This window comes from Dysidea avara, chromosome 6 (genome assembly GCF_963678975.1).
Source record: "Dysidea avara chromosome 6, odDysAvar1.4, whole genome shotgun sequence".
Taxonomy (NCBI): Eukaryota; Metazoa; Porifera; class Demospongiae; order Dictyoceratida; family Dysideidae; genus Dysidea; species Dysidea avara.
In genome coordinates this window covers 21,228,766-21,244,630 of record NC_089277.1, presented here as the reverse complement: position 1 = coordinate 21,244,630, position 15,865 = coordinate 21,228,766, and the positions used below count along the sequence as shown (strand labels likewise).

At 35.6% G+C, this 15,865-nt stretch overlaps 2 long non-coding RNA genes across 3 annotated transcripts; both read left to right on the top strand.

Moving 5' to 3' along the window:
* LOC136259093 (uncharacterized) lies at positions 1-1,249 on the top strand. 2 transcript variants are annotated; one of them, XR_010703188.1, is made up of 4 exons: positions 1-26; positions 102-200; positions 259-330; positions 1,014-1,249. It is a non-coding gene; the product is annotated as an uncharacterized lncRNA (long non-coding RNA). The 2 variants fall into 2 exon arrangements; XR_010703187.1 differs by having other exon boundaries at positions 7-200.
* An 8,717-nt stretch (positions 1,250-9,966) lies between these two features.
* Positions 9,967-14,066, top strand: LOC136259076 (uncharacterized). Its single transcript, XR_010703172.1, has 3 exons — positions 9,967-10,258; positions 10,818-10,946; positions 13,740-14,066. It is a non-coding gene; the product is annotated as an uncharacterized lncRNA (long non-coding RNA).
* The last annotated feature ends 1,799 nt before the right edge of the window (positions 14,067-15,865 follow it).

The window sequence follows — 15,865 nt, the reverse complement described above, 5'->3', positions numbered from 1 at the left end:
GGGCAGACATTAGTGCAGTTGAAGAGGTGAGCTGGTGTATAATGAAGTGCAGTACAATGATCTGCACATTACATGTATTACCTTCTATGCCACTGTTTTAGCAAAAGTTCACTGCCTTGCACATTGCTGCTCAAAATAGCCATGTTGAAATAGTGGAATTACTTCTCAAATCAGGAGCAGATATTAATGCCCATACTTCTGTGAGTAGTATGTGTTTTCTTTTTAAAGCTAATGAGTTATTGTGAATTGTCATTGCAGGCAAAGCATACCCGCAATGATTCTGATACTGTTACATCACTTGTCAGTTTAAGACATGATTTAGAAAAAGAAGTGAGCTAATATGCATGGTTATTACAATGGTAATTACATCAGGCACCATAATTTGGTTTACTATTTGCAGTCTAATCTTCTGAAGTTTCCTAGGTTAGGCATGTCCTATAGACCCCCTGCTTCATATGGTAGTGTGTGCGGCTAGTGTTCCCACATACATGTATATCAGTTGTTGGGGCCCAAAATCTTAATTTGCCTCAAATTCTCTCAGCAGCTCTGACAAAATTTATCAAAACAAACACCATTTATTGATCCTTGTGGGATATATACTGTCATATTACACCAGTCCTAGTTATTAAAATTGTCCTCGGCTTGTCTTGGGCTGTTGTCAATATCTATTTTTTGTGTATACTTTGTGAGCAATTTGCAATTGGCTTTCTCTATACTATGGATACTGTACTTACTTCATGTACAGTGGATCCTCATTAATCCAAACCTCAGTAATCTGAACAGTAGAAATGACTGTTCTATTAGGGTGTTTTGGGAACCAGTATATGTTCTATTAGAATAAATTATTTGAACTGTGTTCTGTATAATGATAATCAATAGGTTCACTAATCTAGATCAACATATACTGGTTCTGAACAGACTTTTGTCATCTTGAGAACAGAGCTGTTTAGATTAGTGTGCATATATAATATTTGCAGGTAAAAGTGTATTTATTATATTTATCTACGTTGCAGTACATGAAGCACAACATTATACCCAGCAGTTAAAGAATGTGATCAGTGATATAAATAGTTCCAGTGATTAACTTGTATTATTCTGATGTACTATCCATATGATGGAGTTTTTTGTATCACACAGATTTCTAAGATATTGTGCAATCATGCTTACAGTTTACTGTTAACATTGTAGTGTATCTTAGCCTCCTTAGCTATCACATACTCTACATAATAGTAGTCTGTCTACATGCATACAGGTACACAGTAAAAACAAGCTAGTGAACGTCACTACTAAATGTAGTGAACGTCACTACTAATGTCTGCCACAATACTCACTATTTTTGTGTAGTGACGTTCACTACTAATTTTGTAGTGAACGTCACTACATTGACCACCAAGTAGTGATGTTCACTGCAAAAAGTAGTGACGTTCACTACAAAAAGTAGTGAATGTCACTACTTAAAAGTAGTGAGTATTGTGGCAGAGCAATTCACTACTAAATTTTTACAGTGTATTATCACTAACATACTTGATTCCTTACTGACAAGAGAATCAGATTTGTGAATGTGTACAATTATGGAGACAAACGATGTACTATAATAAACAATAGTACAAGGTATACATAAATATTTAGGGTTCTCTGATATGGCAACCAAACAAAGCAAAATTACTGTAAAGTCGCTAAAACTGAAATATGCAGAACCCAATGGTTGTTGGATTAAACACCTCCACAAGTAGAATATTATCCCATCTGAGGTAAACACAAGTTCCAGGTGTTAGTTAGGTTGCTTAAAGTCAAATTTAAAACTAATGTGGATACAAGTGACAAAAGCCCCAAACTTTCTCCACATATGTAGTACAACCTTAACTTTAATGTTTTGATAGGATCAATCTTATTCTAAAATGGCTTTTCCATAAAAGCATTTATAGTTATGTAACTAAAGAATTTTAAAAATTGGTAAGCCATATAAGTGCTAAGTTTTGCTCTATTTCATGCAAGAGAACATTATGCAGGGTTTTAACATTAATCCAAGACCTTATACAGTTTGTGGATCATAAAAGCTGTATACACTGTAAACTGTAGTATGAATGGAAAAAATTACTTGTCTACATTGAATAAAGCTTGTGAGAGTAATATTACTGTTTATCTATACAGTGGAACCTCTCTATTGCAGACATTTGGGACCCAGAATAAATTTGGCCATTTTTAGCTACAATAGAGATTTTCCTCTTTCATAGGTAAAAAATGTATTAACCAAACCTGTTAGAACCAAAAATTTTGTCCTTATCATGGAGGCGTTTTCTACTGTCACTGTGTCCTTAGTTCAGGGAGTTTGTTAAGAGAGGTTCCACTGTACGTAAAATAATGTGTAATCGCCTTGCTACCAGAGCCTGGCTGGACAGGTACAGTATCTCCACAAGTATGTATATATCAAATGCAATAGTTTAAAGATGCTTTAAACATATGATGCAATCAGATGAAGCATTGCAATCTTAAAATCAAATTGTAGCAGTGAAAAAAAGCTTTTCGTATTGCATGTTTACATTCACCATTACCATGAAACTTAGCAGCCAAAGATTACACATAGATAGTTTGGCATACCGTATAGCGGGAATGTTTGGCGGGAATAAAGTTTGGCGAATCTCTCCATCAAAAGTAAATGGCGAAAAAAAGTTTGGCGAATTGATGAGAATCGGCGCCGCTTCACTAATTAGTTTTATTATTCTTGATCCGCATACCAGCATTCTTCGTCATGGTGACGCCACTGCTTGGACTAGCACGCCGTGAGGATTAGCATACATTGCTTTGTTGTACAGACGATGTGATCCGTGGATTCCATATTATACAAGGTGATCAATCTTGGTAAAGAGTTGGGCACTGAGAGAGCTGGAAACTGTATGGAAATGAACATGACCCGCTAGCAGTAGCTGTAGTGAAATCCCTCCATGGAGAAATACGGCAGACGCTTGCAGCGCTGACCTTTTCATCGAGCTTTTCATTTACTACAGCAATGGCCGGTGGGCGACAGTAGCTATCACCTTATATAATGGTCCATTGGGATCTGAAGCATCTCAGTCGTATAGGCTGCCTGCCTTCTGTGCAAACCCTCCAGTGCCCAACTGGTAGACTTGAATAATAATGATCCAGTAGGTTAGATTCGGCTTGATGTAGTTGACTGCTCGGTTTGCCCTAGTTCTTTACAACTTAGTCGTACTTCAAGATTCCCAAGACGCGTGTTTATTCCAATTCACGCGTGCCGATATTAAAAGTGGACAAGTGGGAAAGTTTGGATGGTTTAGTTTGGCGAATAGCTGGTCATTCGCCAAATTCGCCAAACTTTATCCCCGCCAAACTTTCCCGCTATACGGTACTAGATTCAGAGATGCCAACCTCTGAACAATTTTAGGAGTGAGACCTCAAACACTACCAGCAATGTGGACCAGATTCAAGTGCAGCTCCAGGATTTTTGGTAGTGAAGACCAAAAAAAAAAAAAAAAAAGGTCGTCGCATGTTCTAAGTACAAAAATAAGCACAGGTCTGCCCAATTTTAAGCACAGGGCTAATTACGAAGCAGATCAGGCGTGAGAAATGCGTGAGAACTAAGCTGAAAGAGTGAGAAACAGAGGGTTAGGCGTGAGAGCGTGAGATTACTAGCCAAAGAGTGAGACTCACGCCTAATGCGTGAGAGTTGGCATGTCTGTTAAGATTAGGATTTAAAGAACACAGAATAGCAATTTTTATTGATCAGGTAATCAAAAGTATAGATTTCAACTATGATGTTTGGCACAATTGGGTAAGATAGCTGTGATGAAAACACATGGAAAGAAGAGTTCAACTAGCACAGTGGTAATTTTATCACTGTGTAACAGAACTTTATAGATGTTGACTGTTCTAGTTTTTCAAATTCCCACATTTAATAAAACAGTCCTGCAAATATAATTAAGTTTGAACATGCAGCCCTGATTAGTTTTCAGAAGAGCTTAGTTCTTTTCCTTGCTTTTTGTTATGATACGAATCATAAGCAAACATGTACTTTACTAGCTTTTCCTATAAGCAAATACATGGTTAAATTTCTGCGGGGGTAAACACTTGTAGATGTGGGCCCCTAGGCTGGAAATTGCACACTTCAGAGCAAGCAAATCTCAAGATTCATCTGTCAAAATGTGTACATGCTTGAGGAGAGTGCATATGGATTTCTCTGTGGGGCACAACATAGCCTAGGGATACTTGTGGTGGTGGTCTGGTAAATTATTACCTGCTTTAAGTGATGGTGGTTCAAGTGAATGTAGAAAGCAGGGTAGAGATGTGCTTATCTTTGTTCAACGGATAACTGAACCATAAAAGTTTGGTTGGTTTTAACAACTCACGTTGAGCTGAATCCTCAAAAACATTTAATAACTAATGGATGCAATTACACACGATCTTGAAATTTGGCTCACTTGTAGTACTGCTTGACCCGCTAAAAATAGTTCAAAATCTTTTTGTTCAAATGTTTTACATAATATTTACGGCCAATCAAAATTTTCACAAAACATTTTCTATGGGGAAGCCATAAAAGTACAGTGCCCATTACAACCCTTTCTTGAACTCGCAATGGAGCCAAACCGTACGTATCTGTTGTTGACACCTTTGCTGTTACCAATAATCATCCGGTTGGCTGAAATGTTAACTCTGTTGAGAAAAAATGCACTTTCAATTTTTAGCTGTTTTTTCAGGATTCAGCTCAACGTGAATGTACTAATAATACACATACACAAAGATGGATGGCCACCAATCTGTGAAGGAAACATCAATGAGTGCATGAGATTTTATTATACGTATTTTATTCTTGCTATTTTGCTTCATGTATATTGTATATCATTTGCCTAGTACATTGTAGTCATATTCTCAAGACGTTACACACAATAATGACCATGGGGTCAGTTAATACTCTGTTCCTAATTATAAAGCAATTTTTTTTCAAGAAGTGTTAAAGCACAACTTGTGGTGTTCAAGCTGCAAGTTTACAGTAGTCGGGCATAAAAAGTTGTGAAACAAGGGAGGTCTTCTACATCTGCAGATATGCTAGTGGACATTTAATCCTTTCTGCAGTACTATACCCATGACTGAATTAGTATGCATATCTGCAGGTGTAGGTGACCTCTGTTGTTACTTGTTTCACTACCTTTATGGCTATTATTCCTTATCTCCTATATTTTCCTTTTACTTGTTTGTTTACTTTGTATCATGATTATGACTGGTGAACCAGCACACATTGTATCAAAGAAAGAATGGGGCCATACTTAATGTGTTAGTCTAGACGAGTATCCTAACTATCAATTACTCAAACATTGAAGTAGCCATTCATTATTGCACTTCATTTTCAGTTATGTTCCACCTGTTACACAACATTATGAGAAGTATCTATGCAATCAATCCAGTCACTACAGACACTTTTCACTACAAACATACTTTAGGAAAGCCACCATGTGCTAGCTACAGCGACTTGACACCTAATTGTGCTGTCAGTGAGAAGGAATGGGACACAAAGGAGGAAAAAGTAACTGTGTACATTATACGTACTACAGTATGTCAAAAGGCACCTGTTGGGCTGAAGAAACGTCTAGTGGTGAAAAACTTCAGCCCATACACCTAGCCATTAATGAGTTATGCTTACCTAAAGGCATCAAGCAGTTGGTTGATCAATCAGTAGAAAATTCTGTTAAATTTTGTTCAAAGTTCTGTAGCAACATAAATATTATTGGAAACGTTTTGGCTGTTCCAGCAGGGGTGTCAGAGTAAAAGTGAAAGTGGTAAGGCTCAGTCTGGGGGAATGTCCCTCACCCTTCCCAATTGGACATTTTGAAATGCTATTTGGAAGCAAATTTTGGGCTGTAGCTAGTATTGTATAAAGGTGCTAGTTTGTTAGCAAGTATTTAATGATATAACTGGATACTGCAAAAAAGTACCTCCATTTGAGTTTATTGAACATTTCCAAAATAGCCACATGGATAAACAAAACAAAAGCTAAATAATTATAACAGTATTTATTTTAGAGGCACCTAACACGGATAAATCGAAGTCAACATAAAGCAAGGGGGAAACACACAGGTGCTCACTGTAGGTAGATCTGCAACTGCAGCCAAAGTCAAAGGTCAAGGTCACCAAAATCGTGCCAAGTCAATGGTGAAGAGTAAAAATTTCCAACCCAAAATCGAAAAGTTCCAAAATATCGCTGCTAAGTAGGGTCTTATAGTCACAGGTCAAAGCGAGATTTCAGCCGGTCAAGACTTTGACCATGGTTGCAGATCTTCCTACAGCACGTACCTAAGTATGTGACACTCCCTTGTAAAGCTGTTTTGAGTGTGAAAATTAAGTTAGTTATGGTTAGTTAAGTGTTGTTTCTGTCAATTGCTTCTATTGCATGTTCACTATACTTACGGTTTTGGCTTCATCAAGTTTGATTTTTTTTTTGTTTCCAGCCAAAAGTGGTAAGGCTCTGGCCTCACTGGTTGCACCTACTCTGACACCCAACTTTCTGGCTGCTCTAATTGGGTCACTACCTAACCATTGCTGCCAAGGCATCATGAAAGTATTGTAAGGCTGGTTTTTGGTCAATATTATTTCTGTGAGAAAGTACAAACCTCCATGATCACAAAATTGCAATTTTCAACTAGAGTGGGGACCATAGTACATCAATAAAAAGTAATGAAACAAGTTGAAGTGATGCACGATATTAAATCACAGTAAAACAACAAGAAGTATTATAGCTGTCCCTACTGTGCTCTTCTTATGGTATCTTGAGCACAGTAGGGATATAACACCTCTTATTGTTTTACTGTGATTTAATATTGTGCACTGCTCCAGCTTGTCTCAGTACTTTTTATTGGTGTGCTATGGTCCCTACTCAAGTTTTTGTGTACTTTGTTTTGTTTGTTTGAGCTTTTTTTTTGTAAAATAATGACTGGTGAACCCATGCATATTGCATCACAAGAAAGAAATGGCGCAGCGTGCCCCAGCTATCAATTGTTGTCTGAAAAGTGAAGTATCTATTATGCTTCATTGTCAGATATGTTCAACCCGTTTCACAGCATTATGAATAAAGAATTGTTCAAAAAGCACCTCTGCAATCAAAATAGCTACTATGGAAAATATGGATGATTTCCATTACGAAGGGAAGCCAGCACAAATTGACACCTATTGCTGTCAACTAAGATAAATGAGACACAAAGGAGGACACTGGTAAGTCCATGAAGAATGCAATGTACGTACTGCGGTATGCCAAAATGCACCTCTCGGGCTGAAGTGATGCCAAACAGTGAAGAAATCAAGCCTGAGCCTTAGCTGTTGTTGAGTTATGCTTATCTGAAGACATCAGTCATTTAGTCAGAATATTCTATTTAATATTAAAAAATCTGTAGCAACTTGTTGAAAGCATTTTAGGTTGATCTGAAAGCTTGCTTGGGCTTAGTTATACCTAACCAATACTGCCTTATTGTCATCAGAGCTGGTTTTGGTTGATATTTTTCATGGGCCATGCCTACACATTTGTGGCCCCTAATATGCAGTATCATTGCACTGTATGATATGGTATTACTGTACTGTATGATATGGTATTACTGTACTGTATAGCTTGTAGAGTAGGGATCATGAAGGTTTGCACTTTCTCACAGAAATAAACCAGCCTTACATTATCTTCAGTACTTGGCAGTATTGGTTAGGTAGAATTAGTGTCCTCAAAGTTGCTCTGATAGGTTGTTACATAAAAGTGGTTTATTAACACAAATTTTTACTGACTAACTGCCAGCTTGATGCCTTCAGACAAGCGTAACTCAATAATGGTAGGTACAAGTGTGATTTTTCTTAAGGGTACGAGTGTAGACATAACTTCAGCCCAACAGGTTTCTTTTTGCATATAGCAGTACATATAATGTATGCACCATGGACTTATATACCTTTGTCCTTCTTTGTGTCAGTGAAAGGTGTTGATTTGTGGTAGTACGTGAAATCTGTCCATATTTTCTGCAATGATTGAATTGATTAGAAGTGCTTCTCATAATGCTCTTCATTGGTAACACAGTGTAACATGCTGAACTAGCTGAAAACATTATAGCATAAGGGCGACTCCATTTTTTCAGTAATGGATAGTTGGGAGGGTGGTTTATTCAGTTGAACACATTAACTTTGGTGCCATTCTTTCTTTCGATGTGGTGTGTGTTGGTTTACACCAGTCATAATTACAAAAATACAAGAAAATGAGCACAATGAAAAGTTAAGAATTTTAAGTATTGATTATGGATTATAGATAATTATAACAAGTTGATGTTGTGCTACTTCTAAAAACCAGGTGCCATGCAGCTAACTATAACTCATCTGGAATTATTACTATTTTATTATTTTAACCAATAGGTTTTTGGTTCTGCAATAATACATAATTAATTTATTGTAATTTTTGGCTTTCATAATTCATGAAATTTTTGTATTTCTTCAATTACATTGCTGTGCACTGTTAAGGAAGTACTTGTTAAATAAACTGCTTTTCATATTATGTACAGAAGTATATTATAAACTGTTTATAGTTTGACTATCATGTTTTTTCCACAAATTTTCTTGAAAATCCTCAAAGTTGCTCTTCATTTTTATTCACATACGATAGGCTATTCCTGGTAGTTTACGAGGCCTGCACTGTTGTTTTTCAGTTGTTAAATGTCTTAAAACCTGAAGGGAAGGTAATTTGAGGAGAGTCACCACACCCGTATTTCAGACCACTGAAAAGAAACCACCTCAGAGTAAAGGTTACCTGTGCGGAAGTTTAATACAGACTTCATTGTGTTTTACTTCTAACATATTAAATACTGCTTTTACCATTAATTTTTAAACGATTTTGCTGACGTGGGTGCATAAGGACAAACATAGCTAGATAGGTACACGCACACTCACATATATACACTTTCAGTAAACCAGGTGAGCGTTTGCCAGTGAAAGCTGGCTGTGGACATGTGCCTGGTTTAAAACATAAGGAAACAATTAAGGGAGGCTATCTACACCTGGAAATGTACATTTAATCCCTAATTTAGTGTTGGTTAAATTCCTATTCAAATTTTAGTCAGAATTCCTAGAAACTCACTTGACTATGCAGTTACTATACTTTCAGAGTGGTATTTTTTTGCAAAGCTGGTAGCAATGATCATTTTTTGGTTACTCCTACCCACAGAAGCCAATAGACATTAATTTTGCATTATTAATTAAGGACTTCAATCAGTGACAAAATACCAACCACTTATTTACACTATTGCTGTTGAGCTTTTGACCATTACTTTAAATGTACAGTATAAGGAATGAGAAATCTGTAATGAAATGAAATGGTCAAAACTACATGCAACATGTATAATTATGATACATAACTCACCTAGAGGGTGCATTTTAATAGACATCACCTCTTTACAAGACCACATTGTAATAGTAAACCTGTCAAGTAGTTAGGCTTCAAAGCATACTATATGACCTAATTAACATGACAACCTTATTATTTTTTAGATTACAAACATAGCTACAGTAAGGCATACTAAGATCATAGCAGGTCCTAACCATATTTACAGTGTACTTTATAACCTTATAACAAGACCACATAGGATGGATGAAACTTATATATTTTCATAAGGTCAAATTCATAGCCTTCTTATACCATACTGCAGCTGCCACAAACCTATCATGTGACTTTTATCCTGAGGCTGTGGGTGCGACTTCTCAACCTGTATGAGCTAATTAGAATACTTGGTAAACCTTCCGTCTTTTACTGCAAATGTTTCTATTAGTGTGGTCGACTAGTGGTTAAGAAAATTCCTGACTGAACATTTTAATACAAAATGACTGTTTATGAGAGTGCTTCAATTGTTTAGCCAGAAAGATCCAACAATACTCCAATTAACCATTGTAAAACCCAACTTTTACATATCTGATCAGCATCTATGACTTGTGGTACACTGTACATATGTGCACCACCTCATAACTACTATGTATTAGTGTATTATGCACAAGTGTAACTTATAGAGTACTACAATTGTGCATTGGTTATAGGCCTAGGGTACCACAATTTTGGAAAAAGTTGGAATTGGTCCAACGCTAATGTATATGTCACCAAATACCTTTGTACATTTATGCACATACCTTATGTGTTGCTATACAGCTTACTGTGAGCAAGGATGCTTCAATGGTGGCACTTGCACGTCTCCTGATACATGTACATGTACAGCAGGATGGAGTGGCACTAGCTGTGTAACAGGTATGAAAGAAAATGTGTTTTACATATGTACGTATGTACTATAAGTGGCCATTACATGTTCGACAATATAAGATAGTCACCCTTATGTGTCTAAGTATATTAACTATTGCAGTGCATATTATAGCAGCATAATTGAAAAACTTTCATCTATTAACATATATAATTGTAATGATAACTGTTTAGACAACATAACACTGGATGTGCAAAAATAGGGCATGTTGGTACATACTGTAATTTTGCCTACTTTTTCATACTTCATGACTCGTAACTTTAAATTTATGTCATGCCATTTTCATTGCAGAATGCAGATGTTCCATTAGTACTGAAATTAACCTGTTATTTCATAGTTAGTGTATAGTTTGTGTCCACATACCCTCAAATATTTGAATCTTTTTACTACGTCTACTAAACTACTTTGATAAAAACAGCATACATACAGCTGTACACTATGTTACCTAAGCATACTGAGTGTATCCTAGGCTATCTATACATTGTATACATATTTTTTCAGTAACATCAACTCATATGTTTGTATCTCGACTGTTCTGTTTTAATGCAGATGTAGATGAATGTGGAAATCCAAATACATGTGGAAGTCTTCAACAGTGCTTTAATACTGCTGGATCTTACTTTTGTAAATGTATCCTTGGATATGAAAATGATCCACACTTGTTCTTTAACTGCATAGGTGAAGTATATTTATTTTCACCACATCTGCAGATTGTTGAGCATCATACAGTATGATAGTACTGTATAGTAAGGACGACGAAGGTGTGGGCATGGCCCGTGATAAAATATTGCTCAAGAACATGCCTTGATTTCCCCTCATGATGACATGACAGTATTGGTTGGGTAAGATCTAGCCCAAAAATACCTTAAGATCAACTCAAAATGTTTTCATTAATTGTTGCAGAATTAGAAAAAATGTATTCAATGGAATTTTCTACTTACTACCTCATGCATTGTGTCAAGTGTAATGGAAAAGTGGCTACAGCTATGGTCCTACATCTTTCACAGAAACACTTTGAATTCACTTAAGAAGAAATCTTTGGCATATTGATGGCCATACAATACATGTGCTATTTGCTATTATCTTACCTTTATCCTTCCATGTACTATAGCAGCTATAGCACAGTATGGTTTTGATCTCCAGGCATGCATGTTACACAATGAAATTGCACTAACATATTGGAATACACATGTCTCAGCTACTGGTGGGTAGTTCAGTGAGCTGTGCTCCGTTGTAGACAAGGAATCGCCTACCACTAGGAGATGGACTACTTATAGAATGGTATGCACAAAGAAAGTGAGCTGTTCTCCATTTTAGAAGAGACGTCACCTGTCATTAGGAATGGACTTCTTATAGAATGGTATGTGCAAATTGTATGCATGAAAGTAGACTATCTGGCTTGGCTGCTTGTAAGTGACTTAGTCTGAAGGCTACTTGGTGCTTAGTGTGCATATAATTATGATTAAAGTTCCTGGTAAAGGCACAGCCTGTATACCAGAAGGCCTTATAAAGGCCTAAGATGTTTATATTAACTGCACTAAGTATGTTTGAAAAGTAGGAGAAAGAAGAAAAAATCCTTGACTGGACCTGGGCAGCCTCGAACCTGCAGCCATCCGATTAACGCTCGAATGCTTACAGGAGTCTGCCAGGCGGTCAGGATATTTTCTTCTTACTATCACAGCAAAAATAGTGTTCCAATACTACATATTCTAACCCCGTCTTTATTCAGTATTGGAACAACTATTTTTAAAAACTCCTTATAACGAGACAAAACGAACGTCAAATCTATTAATGACTCTTATTAATAATGTTATTCACTATTGGGAGCTGTGATCTGTTTTAGATTTGTTTGAGCCAAGGTAGAATATTTGGACTATTAGTTCCAACACCTAAACATAGACGGAATAAATACAGTCAGTATTTGTGCATGAATTATGCTGTGTATTTTCATGTATTTGTATCCATAGGAACCCTAGAAAGTGACTTATTATCTCTAAGTACCCCAAGTGGAACCTAATGGACATTGTTTTATTATGATTAAAGTATATACCTGATAAAGGCAGAGCCTGTATACCACAAGGCCTTATAAAGGCCTAAGATGTTTATATTAACTGCACTAAGTTTGTTTGAATAAGAATTTTAAACTAGAGTAGAGACAATATATGTAGTACTGCTGCAATAAAAAGTACTGAAACAAGTTGGGTCAGAGTAGCACATTATGTCCAGATATTGTAAAGCAATAAGAAGTGAATGTCCCTAGCTACTGATTACAGAATGTCTGTAGCACAATAGGGATATTCATTTCTTATTGTTTTACATTATCTGTACATTATTTGTTTTTATTAGGTATGCATGTGGAACAATTAAGCATCTTTTTAATACACTGGAAAAGATTATCATCTTTAAAGTGCAAATACTTTTATAGGATAAACATGGTAGTAATATGAAAACTAAGCAAGCATAGGCTACAAGTAAGCTAAGTAACAGCAGAAGAGATAACAAGTATGTTATTCAAATTATGATAATGGAACCATATCAGACAATTCAATGTATTTTAATGTCATATGTAATTTCAAACATATGACATTAAAATATGACATTAAACATTAATGTCATATTTTGTTTAATGTCATATTTTAATGTCATTTATGTCATATTTTAATGTCATTAATGTCATATGTTTAATGTCATATGACATTAATGTCATATGACATTAAACATATGACATTAATGTCATAATTGAAATTTCAAACATAAATTACATATCCAATGGGATATGTAATTTATGTTTGAAATTTCAATTTTCTATTAAATATAATAGCCCAACCAATTAATGAAAGGTTTCTGTATGACTAACATCTAGGACAGCAATTTTAGGACACCATTTTGTTCACAGTACTAGAAATATTTACATTTGGCTTACCAACTCAGAGATTGAATAGGAAGCATTTTGCTTTCAAGAAATGCATCAATTTTCAATCTGTGTTACTAAGAGCATTATTTCCAATTGAAATAATCCATCAGGCAATAAAACAGTCATTGACAGGTGCTGTGATAATGTAAAAGTTGCAGATTACTATCAAGGTACTCTATTACTCAAACATCCAAATTTCATGTAACCAAACATTTGATTAATATGTAAATGCCAGATTGACTGTTCAATTTTGTCAGCTGGTGTATGCTGTATTAGAGCATTTGAACTGAATTCTGTAAATTAATGAATAGTTGATGTGCATACTTTTCAGTTATACTAACATGCTCTGCATTAATCCAGGTAATTGACTTTCCACTGTGTATCCCAACTTTGTAGCAATTTAATGCTCAATTTTTCACAAAATCTGTAATTATAAAGAAATTTGTCTAATCAGAATGATAATTGTAAATCAATAGATGTGTAATATAATATTATATGAGAAATATTTAGCCTACTCAGTATATTATATGTAAATGAAATATCTCTATATATTGCAGACATAAATGAATGCAATGACCAAGGTAGATGCGAGCAAGTTTGTGAAAACTTACCTGGAACTTTTCGGTGTGCTTGTGAGGAAGGATACCGTTTACAAGTTAATGCAACAAAGTGTGCAGGTAATAGTTTATAATTCATATTTAATGTTGTCTATTATACAGTGGAACCTGTTTATAATGGTCACCTTCAGACCAGGTTTTTATATACTTGAAGCTGCTATAAAGAAAACCTGCATAAGGTAGTCAGCAGCATTTTAATAGTTATGATTGTTACAAAGAGGTAATTACTATTGAAATGCTCATGCTATTTACAATTATCAGTGCAGAAATGGCTAGATGTAATTATAGTTGTAATAGTGCCAATTGTGTAGTCATGGGGCTAGATCATTGGCTGATAAGCCACTAACTGTTTGATATAAGGCAGCAACCACTATAGTTATGTATACAGTGATTCATAGGTGAAGTGTTTGCCTGGCTATGGTTTTCCCATAATGGGTGGTATGACAGACTTAAATTCTTTACTAGACTCATCTATATAATTGCTTAAACCATAGATATACAATTCATTCTGACCCTAGTAACGCATACATCAACCCTCTGATGGGTACCACCAGAGTTTTAGTTATTCCATACTGAGTGTGTTTTTCACTGCACGTTCGTATGCAGTGGTTTCCAAGGAAGCACCAATACTGTACAGCAATACTGGTTCATGTGTAAAGCAAAAGAAAACTAGTAAATTAACAATGGAACAAACTGAAGGTGACATTATTTCACTGGCTGGTATATAGTGTTGAGAAGAACATTGTGATGTAGAAAGTGGAAGTGTAGACCTTCAACCTGATATCCATTTTGTATTGTTAAATGGCATATAAGTTCTTTGCTGATGACGTCACTTTGTAGCTATCATCAGATTATTTTCAAATGCTGACTGTGCTGTGTGCCTTCCTTAAATGGTAGCAAAAGTTTATAATGTATTTGCAACTACTTAAGTGTGAGGCTCTCCATATCTCAAACAAATGTGACCCCCACTTTCACATATCTCTGTGATGGTAAGCCCCTTCTATGGACTAGTGTAGTAAGATAATTGGGAGTTTACATCAATCAACATTAATTTTAATGTGGAAAGAACACTGTAACGTTGATGGCAGTAAAGCTTTACACCTGCTACACCATTTGCTATTCTGTTGTTCACAATCTGCTAAGCCATAGTTAAACCCCAGGATATCGTTTTTATCAACCCAAGGCTGAGGCGAAGCCAAGGCCGAGGTGTTGATTACAGATATCCAACGGGTGCATGTATGTGGTTTTGGATGGCTTCTGTTCCACACTTTACTTCATAAACAATGTAACAATTGCTAAATTAAGAAAGTGTTGATAACATGTTATTGCATGCTTTCCATCCCACACTTTGAAACATTTTATTTCATAAAGAACTATAAACTAGTGCAAAGAGGCTAGTAAAGTTGTGTACATTTTCAATTTTGGTGCTTGCAGCTCTATATGATATGGCTTCATGTTTCCTTTGATCCAACTGAATGTGTAAATCAGCTTGTCTTTCAATTAAAAGATTCTGACCTACTGGGGTTTAACATCCATTGCTGGGGTTTAACTAACACATCGTCTTACTTTTTTTACATAGGGCTTTAGTGGGATAGAAATCTTCTTCCACTAATTCAATATGACTGTCTAGTATACGTAGTTACCTCATTACAATTATGATCTCAAACATCTTGAAGCTATTCAGAATCAAGCTGCTTACTAGATTTGTGGCAGTCATTTTAACCTAGCTTCTACCTTCACATGGTCACCATCATCACAAATATACCTTTCTATACTTACTTTGCCTTCAATTCATGCATGGCTTGTCACCATCTCATTGTTATTTTTATATGATCTGTTATAATACCATTTCCTTTGATGAATTTAACTGTAATAACACATGAACCCCTCCTAAAGCACTTGTAACTAATAAAATCTTCAGTAATTAATGCATATTGCTTTTCTTTTTCTTTGGAAATACAGTCTTTGTGTGGAATAAGTTTCCTATCTCTATAATATGTAGTTTAAATTCATGTAGCTAAAGGTCTTTGTTCTGAGCATTTTGTATTATACGACATTATTATTTT